The sequence below is a fragment of the Aphelocoma coerulescens genome, chromosome 2 (assembly GCF_041296385.1).
Source record: "Aphelocoma coerulescens isolate FSJ_1873_10779 chromosome 2, UR_Acoe_1.0, whole genome shotgun sequence".
NCBI classification, from domain to species: domain Eukaryota; kingdom Metazoa; phylum Chordata; class Aves; order Passeriformes; family Corvidae; genus Aphelocoma; species Aphelocoma coerulescens.
The window spans coordinates 151,241,945-151,255,787 of NC_091015.1; positions in this window are offsets into that span (position 1 = coordinate 151,241,945).

Below are 13,843 nucleotides of genomic sequence, written 5' to 3' on the forward strand. Positions count from 1 at the left end.
ATGGACCATGGGGATTGATTTGTTATTTGATTAATTAATTAATCGTTTTTACAATAGTGTGATTATCTTATACCCAGGGTACTGTGTCCAGTGCTGGACTCCCCATACAAGAATATGATTAAGGAATTGAAGCATCTGTCATTTGAGGAAAGGATGAGAATGTTGGGATTATTCAGTCTGAAGAAAGTAAAGCTCACTAGGCTCTCTCTTTATTTAAATAACCAATAGGAGTGTGCAAAGAAGACAGAGTAAGACTCTTTTCAGTGGTGCCCAATGATAGGACAGGAAGCAATGAACACAAACTAGAAAGGCATGAATTTCAATCTGAACATAAGAATATACTTTTCACAGAGAGGGTGACTAAGCACTGGGCCAGGATGCCCAGGAAGGCTGTGGAGTCTCCATCCATAGAGATTTAGAGATATTGAAAACCCATCTGGATATGATACTGAGGAGCCTTCTTGAAATTGCTCTGCTTTAGCTTCATGTATTAGACTAGGTGATCTCAAGAGAGCCCTCTACAACCTCAAATATCTTGTGATTATATGGATTACAGACAGAAAGCTCCAGGACATTTGAAAACTTATCCAATATCACACAAGCATTTCAGATTGTTATTATTATTTTGTGTTGTCAGAAACTTACTGACAGTTCCTGAAAATTACACAGGCTTACAAAATATTAATGGTATTTCAGTAGTTAAGTTTCAAGTAGGAAGTCAATAGTATTTTGTAGGTCCTTGTGACTGACTATTGAAAAAACCTATTGCATCTTACTCAGAAATCCTATGATGTTAATAAAATCTTAGAACTTCTGAAATGCTCAAAACACAAAAAGGATTGGTGCGCAGTGCCAGTGTACTTCCCTGGATACCCAGGAGTTTTTCAGAACCATTTACCATTTAATTGCCCTCCAGAGCTTAATAACATATGCTAGAACACAAAATCCACAAATCCTTTATTGTCATAATTATATCCCATATGAAAAATAATGCTGTGTTCCTGGTTAGGCTGACTTGTGGCAAGCTTTTATACTTTTGTTGATAAAATCAAGAATTGTATCTGGGAGATCTAGGAGCATATGATGAGTTAAAATTGTAAAAAAGTGGGCAGTTAAGGGTCTGATACTTGCCTTTATCAAAGTAAAACAGTCATAACCTCATGACATGGAGAACACCACTGTAAGATTTAAAACTAAATGAGAAAAATACGTTGAAATTATTTGGGCTCATCCATGGAGTGATCCTCACTGCTCCACCATGGCATCAGTCACTTATCTGCTCTGTTTCCTGTACAGCAGATCAATATTCTGTCCTCGTCCTTGTTAAAATGTGAACTCCAGTTGATCTTTGCCTTATAGAAAACCAGAGAATGTGATGATTTGGTTCTGTTTTTCTTTTAACTAAATGATCACAGGAAAAGCAAGTTCTTCAATTCTTATATGAAAATCCTGAAGAACTGAAAATGTGAGACTGAGAGATATTTTACAGATCCTGTCATCTTAAAACTTATTTGAATATGTTGGATATTTTGTCTTGTTTTATCAAGAAACTACGATAATAACACAGATGAAGGCTTGTTATATTTTGCTCAGTCCAAACCAATTAATTTCAATACATATCTACAAATGATGTTGTTCAGCACCTTTGATATAAATGGTAATCTAGGCCATAATTTATATCTCACACAATTCTAATAGTGTTTTCAAAGAAATGTGCAGTAGGTGTTTATCAAGTTAAAGTATTAAGGAAAAAACTCTGATAAATATTCATAATTTATATTCCTCTGAAATAAAGTGGTTATATATGCAGATCTTGGAAAACATTTTAGCTGTGTATTTGTTTTGGAGTAGATTGTATCATGTTAAGCACCGTCATAAAACCATGTAGTCACCTTTCATTTTTGGATACCTAGCTAAAACTATGCATTTACATTCAGTAAGTAAATAAACACAAGAGAATAGACAGATTATCCATCCTGAGAGCCCACTGGTGACTACATGATATTTTCAAAATTTCTGCATGTAAAAGCAGCATTTTTTTTTTCTTTTTAAAAATAAGGATACATCTTGGATTTTTCTGACATCTGTATTTATTTTCTGCTTTACTCTATGGTTATCTTCAACCAGAGAATAACCAAAATTAAAAGAATGTTCCTTTTTGCTTTAAAAATTCAAGCAAAACACTTCTTAGGCAATCTCTTACTGCATTGCCAGCAAACAATGGCTTTGCATACGAAGAGTGAATGAGAGAGCTCAGGTTGTTTACACTGGTGAAGAGGTGATTGCGCAGGGATCTTATCAATGCATACAAATATCTTAAGGATGGGATACCCAGAGGATGGGACTAGTCTCTTTTCAGTGGTGCCCAGTGACTGGATGCAGGGCAATGGACAGAAACTGAAACACAGGAAGTTCCATCTGAAGATGAGGGAAAACTTCTTTAGTTTGAGGGTGATCGAGCACTGGAACAGGCTGCCCAGAGATGTTGTGGAGTCTCCTTCTCTGGAGATGCTCAAAACCCTCCTGGACACAATCCTGTGCAGCCTGCTCTAGGTGAACCTGCTTTAGCAGGGGGTTGCTCTAGATGATGTCCACAGGGCCCTTCCAATCCCAACCATTCTGTGATATTAAATAAAATACATGTGTCCATTCTGAGGCTGTTCAGGCCAACCTAAATGTAATTAATATTGCTTTTTCATATCCTCAGTTCCAATGTTCACTTATCAATGTTTCTCCATCTGTTTTTCCTGCTGTATTCCTAAACTCTGCTACTTGCTACAGATTGGTTTTGTTCTAATAACTGAAACACACCTAACATGATAATGCATCTGAATGTGGTTCCAGTAAAATGAATAAAAATATAATACTGGATAGCTCTGGTCTTTATCACCTTGGAAAGATATGTTGATTTCTTATGCAATGTAATTACACATTAATTAGATCCCTCCAGGGCAAATTTGTGATATTAGTGTTTAAATTGCTGCATTAGTTTTGTCCTTTTTATTTTAGCCCTCATTCCTTTGCACATCAAATACTAAAAATTAATGGAAACTTGTTGAAATCTCTTTTGGTTTTTTTGAGTTGTTTGGTTTGGTTTGGTTTGGTTTGGTTTGGTTTGGTTGGTTGGGGTTTTTTGATTGATTGTTTTTTGGTGGTTTTTTTTAATTTTATTTTTTCCTCCCAAGGGAGTAATGCCAAGAATGTTTATGAAGACTATTTTTTAGTGAACAGATATTTTGTTTCATTTTATGCATTGCTTTTTATTCTGATTATTAATGCAATTCACAAACTTTTATTTGTCCTAAATATATGTCCAGTGATGATCCTAATGTCCAATTTTGTTGTCTATAAGGCACTGAAGGAGAAGTGCTAAGGAAATATGGCTAAGGACTACAGAAACTGTTTTCCTTCAGGATATGGACAGTCCTGCACATTTCTGGTAGTAGAAAAAAAACACACTCTTTTTTATGCATGGACATTTGAGCTATCAGGATGATGGTCTAGAAACAAATAGGTTGCAAGTTTGTTGGTTTGGGTCTTTTTGTTGGCAGGTTCTCCTTTAAATTGACAGAAATAGGCCGAATGACATTTGATAGTTAGATGCTGAAACTGGACAAGAGTAGGCTTTTAACACAGGGTTAAAGATAATTGTTTAACTGATCTAGGTATATTATGTATTCTCATATTTTCAGCCTTTTAAGTCATGGTTAGATATCATTTTAAAGGGCCTTCTACTGCAAAAGCAAAAGGAATTTTTCTTAGCTGGGGTTCTTTAATTTGCATTATGAAGAACATTAAAATCAGAGGCAAAAATTGGTCCTCTGGTGTTAAAAGCTACTTATCTAAAAATATATGTATATGGGTTAAATTCTAGGCTGTATGCAGCTGCCAAAATCTGCATATCATTTGAGATACTCATAATCCAGGCCCAGAGACCTCATGACTTTCTTCATCTCTTATCTACCAGATCAGTGAGTGTTTTGGATACCATCAAGCAGCATAAATACAGCTTGTTGTCCCAAATACGTATGTTTAGGCAACTGAATTTATGTCTCTTTACCAGATTCTGAATCATGATAGCAAGTTATTCAAGTTCATTGACATCATCCTATTACATCATGGCCCAGACTGTGTATAAGCATTAAGTATGTATAGGTGAGATGATAAGTGTCAGCTCAATGGCAGAACAAAACCAGAAACCCTTCTAAAAGCATCCCCCTTTAACTACGTTAGAGCACTCCTGCTTATTCACCTTCTAGCTTGATATATTCTTGCATTGCTTACAACACAAGGACATGATTTTTACAAGGAGGCTTAGAGGTTAGTCCCTTCTTTCCCCTGCAGAATCACTCCTTGATGGTGCTCATGTAGATCTGGACTCAAAGCCATTAGAGATAAGCCGTCACTGAGAACAAGTTTTCAGTGGTCAGGGTAGGTGTTATCAGAGCTAACCCCTTAAGCAAAGTCAGGATGCTGTAGAGCAATTCAGTCCATGTTTTTTGTATGCTCTGACTCTGGTGTCACTAGAAAATTCTGTTCACTGGAAAGAAGAAGAAGAGAGAGATTTTGATAATTTATTTGGAGGTTTATTACAAAATTGTTTTGTATGGCATTATTTCTGGTTTTGTAAGAAATGAGAAGTCAATGGGACATATTGCAAGTAGATTCAATGGAAAACTTTGTAGTGGTTACTGTGATTTACCCATAGCCAATTGGCTGCTGCAGTTCACCAGCCTTTGGAATGACAGGAAATATTGTATAAGACTTCTGTAGATCCAGACAACAATTTGGCTGTAAGAAGCAGAGGAAAAATTGAACTGAAGGATGAGGGGAAGGTTTCTGTGGGATTTAGAGTTGCAGGCACAAAAGCATTATCTAGATCTCATTAAGGTGATAGAAATACTGAGTAATAGAAATTTGAATAGATAAAAATAATGTTTAAAGGACATCATAGGGAAAAAAAATAGAGAATCTAGTCCAAGTCAGTCCTGTTAATGTGATCTAATTATCTTAAATATCTAATTAAACAGTAGAAATTTCAGGGCATAATAAAAAAATACATTAACACCTAATGAGACATGCAAGTGACATTAAACAAGGCAACATATATATAAATGCATGCAGCATATATGCATATAAATGTGCAGCTGAATAATTGGAAATCCAAGTATAAGGCTGCAGGTAAAGCAAAATGGGCCAATTCATTTATATTAAAAGACAGAAATGGACAAAGAAAATTAGCCTTGAAAAGGGTCATGTTTAAAAAAAGTGCAGAAATAAATCAAAATAAATATTTTATGCCAAGGTGCTCAAAGAAAAAAAAAAAAAAAGGAAAAAGCATGTGGTTTAAATTCCAGACACAAATTTTTTCAAGAATCAGAACTAGATTAGAAAAGACCAACAAGGTCCTGAAGTCCAACCTTCAGCCAAATACCAAGAAACTACAGAATTAAGGGATGTTAAAATTGTAATCCATTCTAAATAAACATAAATCTGTCAGATAAGTGAAATTCAGTGGAGCAGAAGCAAACACAGGAACTGTAACTGGGATGTGCAAGAAACATATTCAGTTAGAGGAATATTAAAAATGTTTAATGCTGGGACAGATCTGATATTTAGAGATTTTTCTATTCTATCCTTTAACTTTGCATGTGTGCATATATAGGTATAATGATGGTTTGCAGAATGACTGACCACAGCATTTACAGACATATTAGAATCGGTCTGGTCTTTTTATCACAGATAAAAGTGAATTAGAATCACTTGCCAGTGTGTTAAATAGCATCATGGAAGAAGACACAGTGAGACCTTTTTATTTTTGGGAGTGTATATAATGCCATGGCACCATCCACCTCTCAGGCAGAGTGAAGAGTATTAGGGCAGTAGAGTCAGATGCTAGTAGTGAGAAGTCCCTGGGGTTTGTGTCCACACATTTTTTTCCGATGAATAGATAGTTTAGACTGAATATTGGTCTGAATTCAATGTTTACTTGTCAGTGTACTGTCTGTACACATCAAATGAACCTTGTCTCTTGGGGTCTTCTGTGGAAGGAAGTGAATTGTCAACTCATTTAAGAATTGCAAAGAAGTTTTAGGTGCTGACATCTCAGTTTGAGACTTCTCCTCAAGGATTTGGTACATATGAACAGTAGGTGATCTGAATCATCTGCTGAGCTTAGACACCCCAATTCTCAATCCTTGCTCCATCTGCCAGTTTGAATTGATGTAATTGTTTCCAAATAGCCAATTAACTGCAATAAAGATCCCTTAAAACTAGTAAAAACCAGAAAATATATTAGTGGAGGCCACAAAGTTAGACAGATAACATAAAGAAAAACTATGCTTTTTCTCCCATCTATGAAATATGCCAAATCAGACACAATATATGCAGTAGTGAAGAGGTGAGCTCCAGTAGTGAGGGTTTTTTACTAAGACAAAGGGATTACTTATGTTATCCCCATTAATTTCTTTTAGTGTTCTCTTAAATCAGTTACATATAGGCGTACTGGGGAACAAAAACACATACAGGAAAATAAGTATTATGATAAAGTTAAGAAAATTTTACTGATGGCAAACCATGCTCATACTGTTACGTCATACAACAAAGAAATATTCTACTGTAAAGCTTTTGTACTAAGGTAAAGGGTTCAATTTTGTTTTTGCAGGTGGAGTCAGGTTGCATTTAGCACTGATTTTTACCTGGTTAATTCAAAGAAATACAAATAATTTGTGACACATAAAAGGTAAATGCTAAATTTTGGTAGGTAGCTGAATTCTAAGGGCATCTACGATACAAATTCTGTAAACCCAAAGATTTATTAATATTATATATTAATATAATCAGTTGTACAACACATTGATTATTAATACTACTACTATGCATAATATATCCCTGCATTTTATAATTTGGATTGCAAATATTAAGAATTGATATAAGATTGGATTTTTCAATTCCAGAATTAGATACTGGTAAAAGTATGGCAAAGATAGGACCCAGTGTTTTTTTGCCTTCATGGCTGATGTAGTCTGTGACTGCAGTTAATTTCATATTATCCAGGTGTGATCTGTTCTTTGCTGTTCAGGTTCAGTGCTCTTTTTTGTTAATTTAGTGCTGACAGTAGTAGGTACTGTTTAAAACAAGCAGCTGTCAGAGTCTAATATTATGTGACCAGGTTCTTCTAGTTATTCATCAGGAACTGTTCTTTTAGGTATTTGTCAGGAAATGTAATGATAAAGCAGGGAGTAATGGGTACAAATTGAAAGAGAAGAAATTCAAGTTAGCTATTAGGAAGAAATTTTTTACTGAGTGTGATTAGACACTGGAACAGGTTCCCAGAGAAGTTGTGGATGCCCCAACCCTGACAGTGTTCAAAGCTAGGTTGGATAAGGCCTAGTGGGAGGTGTACCTGCCCGTGGCAGGAGGGTTGGAACTAGATGATCGTTAAGATCCATTCCAAAACTTATGATCCTGTGATCTGCTGACTCTATGATTACAAAGTATAAGACAGTGTTTAATACCAAGTTTTCTTTCCTGAGGTTAGCTGATGCTATACAGAACTTGAATTTAGAAGAGTGATACAGCAAAGTACTTGTACTTGCAACTTACATTTAATGGAGTACAGGAATAGTAGTATACAGCAGAATTGGAATAAAAATGTGATACCCCCCATGTGCTATGTGTGGCATACTCACTGCAACAAGGTTGAGCAGCCCGATTGTCAGGAAGGAATATGTGAATTGAAGCTAGCTCAGTCCCGTTGCTCTTGTGCTGATTTTGGCCAAGGTAATTTTCTTCATAGTAGCTTGTTTGGGGCTATAGTTTGGATTTGTGCTGGAAACAGTGTTGATAATACGGAGATATTTTTGTTACTGCTGAGCAGTGACTGACTCTTACACAGAGTCAAGGTCTTTTCTGTCTATCACACCACCCCCGCCCCTGGCCCTAACTGACCCAAGGGATATTCCATTCTACAGAGCATCATGCTCAGCTTTTAAAGCTGGGAGAAGAAGTACAGGGGGAGGACATTCAGAGTGATGGCATTGGTCTTCCCAAGTCCTTGCTACATGTGATGGAGCTCTGCCTTCCTGGGGATGGCTGAACACCTGCCTGCCATGGGAAGCAGTGAATGAACTCTTTGTTTTGCTTTGCTTGTGTGGCTTCTCCTTTACCTATGAAACTGTCTTTATCTCAACCCATAAATTTTCTCACTTGTCTGATTCTCTCTGCATCTTGACACAGAGAGGAGTGAGTGAATGGCTGTGGGTGGGGTTAAATCATAACAGCTTTCTTTGAAATTCCTTTTGTTCATTGTCCACTTCTTATATTTTGAGTTGGTAAGAGACAAATCTACATTTCTGTGCTGGTCTTACTAAGTCAGGAATATATTTGAAGTCTTCTGATATACTCAGGGACAAGCAGTTACAGAACTGGCTTATTCATTTGGCTCACATAACTGCTTGATTTGGTCATCTCATGCAGCTATTGATCCACTCATTTGGTGAAACCATTTATCTAGAACAAAGGCCATCCCACGGTCATCTCTGTGTTTAGTTCATCTTTCCTCCTCAGAGTCATCTTCTGTTGTAGACATATGTTTATTGGCCACAGCAGGTTGAAAGTATTTACTTGACATTCATATTGCTATGTAGCTGTTCTTCTACTTGCTCTATTTTTGTAGCAGAATGACACTACTAATAGAAGAATCATTATTTTAGTGATTGTTCAGTGACAACATATTCCTGCCCTTAGATGTAAACAAGTAGGCAGAGGAAAAAAAATTAAAAATTTTATAGAAAACTTAACAAGGACCTGAAAGCAGAGACTGCTTAAAGCCATCTGAGGTTCCAGAAAGTTAATGTAATATTTTTATAGCAAATCTGCACATAGCTTGCTACTTAGCAACTGTATTTATTTTTTGTAGGCCATCAAACATAAAGGGAAAATGTTAACAGCTAGGTTTACAGCTCTGCTGCAGAGAAATCTCTGTAGTTTCTCCCTATACCTGTCTCTCATCCTCTCTTTGAATAGAAGAAATGAGGCATGAGATAGTTAGCTACAGTCAGATTGTTCTGGTGAGCACATAAATCATTCTGACAGATTCTTTACATTATTCATTCTAACACAATAAGGAAAGGCAGAAGAGACTTGTGTGGAGAACAGCAATCAACTCTACTTTTCATAGAGAAGACACTGGTAGTGTCATGCATGTATGTAGCCAGTGCCACTTACATCTGGACAACTGTTCATTATTGTGAAGTTTTCCTAAACTGTTCATAAAATACTAAGAAGACCAGCTGTTTTATGGAAGAAATGCAATTACCTTGAGTAGAGGTTCTGCATGATGTGTTTTGTCTTTCATAGTAAACATAGAAAAGTAGTATCACTTCTTTTAGAGCCACAAGAATAACTGAATATGTTAAAAAGCCTGTTACAGTAAGGGAAATGAGCTTAATTTCTATTTGATTTGTAGTTCAGATGGCTGTGTCTCCAGTACCATGTTAACCCAAGGCTTCATTTTGCACACCAATCCACACAAAAACCATGCCAACTCGAAAGACTTCAGTGCATCAACTCATTTACTAACTCAAGATGTTATCACCTGAAACTTAAAGATGAAGCAAGACTACAATAAGCTTTAGTTCTGTTCCCAGAATATAGCCACAAAACCAGGCTTACCCTACCACGGACTTGCCTGAAGTTCATATCCACAAAAATGCTCCACTTCTACATTCCTGTGTTCTCAGCAGAAAAACAAGGTGCAGGAATGCCAGAAGGGACTCTTATAAGTGGGAGCAAAGGCATAGGAGATCACTGGAAAAGTATGTTCATTCTGCCAAAATGTGATGTGAATGCGACAGTGGTGAGCCACAAGTGAACCAAGATGGATGATTTGGAAGAAAATAGCTCAAGCACAAGTGAGCAAGTTATAACCTACATTCAGGAACAGATATAGCAGCAGCATAGGCTTGTAATAGATCTAGCAGAGCCCAGGAAAGCTTTCTCTGCCAGCAGATGTTTAGTAAGGAGTTATGTCTGTTGTAAACAGTTTCATGATTCAATAGATAATACAAAGATGAAGGAAAATATTGGCAAATAAAGGTTTAGGAAGATTTTATGCTAATTATTTCCTATTTTTCTAAGTTGTGTAGAAAAGAGAACATAATCCATTATTATCTTCAATTTCTCTCTTCAGGGGATAGAGATTCAAGCAAACACACTCCAAGTCGCCTTTGTGTTGAGTATTAAAGTAGCTACCTGGGATTCTCTTTACCTTTCTTACTCTCTTGCTTTTCCTGTGTAGTCTGCTATAATATCAGGACTTAAACCATTTATTAAATGGTAGAAGCACAGGAATCATTCTTCCACTTTAACTTACAAGACTGAAAGAGAGGCAGTCTTTTATAGCTCATAAGCTTTTCAACTCTCTTTATGAAAAGATGAAATTACCAAAATAAACAGAAATAAACCATTAATGTTTTTTATTCTACAATAAATTATTTTAGGATCACTCTTACCTCTGGTCCCCTTTCATTACTCCTACACATCCTCCCAGAAGGTTGGGGATGGGCAAGAGGCTGGGAGTGGGCATAGCCAAGACAGCTGAACCAAACTGAACGATGGGGTGCTCCATACCGTGTGATGTTATGCTCAGCCCAGGGTAAAGAAGGAGGGAGGTGAACATTTGTGGTTATGGTGTTTGTTTTCCCAGGTAACAGGTACATGTGCTGGGTTAAGCAGCTAGATATCTTCCTGCCAGTGGAAAGCAGTGAAAGAATTTCTTATTTGTTTTGCTTCCAAAAGTAGCTTTTGCTTTTCTTATTAAACTTTCTTTATCTGGAACCAAGTATCTTTGTGACTATTATTTTTTACTTCATCACCTGGTAGAAGGGTATGACTGAATGGCAGGATGGGTATTTGGCTTCTGTCTGCAAATGAACATGTAGAACATCATCTACTTACCTTCAATCAGATATATCAGCCTGTAAATAAGATTTATTGTCTGGAATCTTATTAATTTATGAAAAATTGTAAAGTGTTCAGTCATTGCATTTAGCATTATATTTACAAAAAAATAAAAATTCCTAGTGTGAGTAAGAAACCAAGTTCCTCTTGGTTTTACAACAGTATAAATACTATAATGATCTGAGAATTGGGTCTACTGGATGGAAAAAAATCTCACACTAAACCAGAGTTTAATTCCTTTTCATAATGACTGAAGCCTAGAGTTACCATTTTAAAGCAGACTTTATTAGAATTCTGATTTTTCTTATGTTTGAAGGAGAAACTCCTTCCCAAAAGAAACAACTTCTGTGGTTTTTCATATTTTCATTCTAACAGATCTGCTTTTTTATATCCCTTACAATTTCTGTTACAAAGATGAAAGCATCTCCCAGCATCATTCACTGCATTGATGAGCAGAACAATCCTGCTCCCTGAAGATAGATGTCCAGCATCACTTCAGATGAGTTAGCATATCTAAGACATCGATACAAATGATATAAAGGACATACAGGATAATAATGTTCTTCTACAGCAGTGTCCAGAGGTGAGGTGGATTTCATGGCATATCTTGGATGGCACTACAGATATATGAATAAATAACTTTAATGAACCCTAGTATTCATTGACTTTGTGGGAGCATAGACACCAAGGACACATGAGATCATCTATGTGCAGATATCTAAACATACAAAAGATAACAGGATTCTCAAGGACTGTCTCAACTTAAGGGTAATAGAAAATGGGTTCGAAAATGAGGTGCAGGAAGCTGTGGGATTCTTGCTGGCCATCTCCTCAGGCAGTACATGGCATATGTCTGCTGCTTAAAAAAGGCAAGACAGCACAGAAGAACAGGTTTGACCTAATTCCTACCATTTAAACAGAATTTTCAAGAGAGGAAAGTAACCACCTAACTGTAGGGTCAGCTAAAGTATTTCTGAGGCTAACACTTGGTAAACACAAGCTAAAAGAAGACTATATGGTTAACCTCAGTCGTCAGACACATGAATCAAAATAATAATTTTTTTCTTTTAGAGACATATATAATTTAGTAGAATACCTGAGAACTCAATGACTGGTGTAAATAGACATATGTTTTCAGAAGCTCCTGAATCTACCTAATTACCTCACTAAAAGATATTTCTGGCTATTAAAGTATCTTTGTTTGTGTATTAAACAGAACAGATTCTTTTCTATTTGCTACAATAGAAAAATATGAGCAACATTGATAAGACCACAGCAGTAAAGCTCTTTCAGTTATTCTTGTATACTGGTACAATTGCAATTAGCATAAGGAACAAAAACCAGATACTAGAGGCTATTCAAATGAGGTTTGATTTTTTCCCGACTCCCAAAAGGTCAATCTATTTTTCAGCTGAATCAGAAGATAAAAAATTGTTCCTTTCATTACTTTTATTATATACATTCAAAGTTTTTAAATTATAATGATTTTTGGTAGGACAGCTGTCAATGGGACTTTAGTATTTTCTTTTTTTTTCAATTAAAGTTGTTCTTTTTAGGCATATCCAAGAATTAAATTGTAAATTATAAATGCCACTATTACACAGACAATGTTCTATCCTTATACATAGTCTTTGAAAATATTTTTTCTTATTTAGATAACAAATGCAAGTTAGTGACTGTCCTATTTATAAATATGGTAGATATCTGCCATATTGATTTAGCTTGCCTTCTTTTTTTAATTCAGATATTTCTTATCTGTGTTTTACATGTCAGAATTAAATATAGAATATGCATTCATATTTTAATAGCATGGCAGAAATTTGTCTTCTGAGCAAAGTCTTCTAAAAAGCAGAATTATATTAAATGCTAACAGTAAGTCCTAATCACAGGAAGATAACTGGTGTTTAGAATTTTTGTGGTTTTTTTGGTTTTTTGTTAGCTTGTTCATTTGTTTTTGGGTTTAGAGATTTTTTTTACTCTAATTACAATTGATAGTGAGTATACATAATTTTATTTTTGCTAAAAACTGTAAGTTTTTTTCTCTTGATATTATAAGTCACATTAGTCTTTCTTTGAGGAAGGTGAATGAGAAGTGAGTCTATCTTTTATTTTGATGCTGTCACTATACTCTACCACAGTAGCTGTGTTTTGTGCAATCCCAGCCTGGCCCGGGAATAATCCCACATTAAGAATTTCAATATTGGTTTTATTTTTTGTTTTCATCCAATTAGTTATTATGAAACATGCATGCATGGTGAGTGGAACCCAGTTCTGCTCAGTGGATAATTCCTGTCAAATTGAAAGCTAATCACAACTTTCTGGGTAAATATTCTGACAATTGGATTGCTATGCAAAAAGATGCGGAGGCAAGCCACAAGTAATTGATCATGATTCTATGATTTCTTTTAACTTCAAAATTTCTACATTTGGTTGATTTTCAATGAATGATATTGTGTTCTTCAGTCATAACAGAGGATGAAAACAAATTTCAAGATACTTGCAGATAATTCTGAGTTGTACTGCATAATATGTAACATAGAAAAAATATGACTAATGCAAAATCCTAAGGCTCAATATTATTTTCATATTACACACAGTGATGACTTCTGTAGTAATGTAATAACGAAATGTGTTTCTTTTTTATGGAAAGATAAGCACATTTGTACATTAGTTTTCTTTCCTTTAATCTGAGCTTAATGAGTTATGTTCTGAAGTTCATAAAAGTAATAATCTTCTAATTAAATACTGTTTAAATTTTTCATATTCTAATTTTATAAACAGAAAGGGGGAAAAAAACTTTTTACATTTTTGCATTTCCTCAGAAAAATACAATACTTTGTATTAAATAACATTTTATTTATGTTAATAATATATGCCAAAA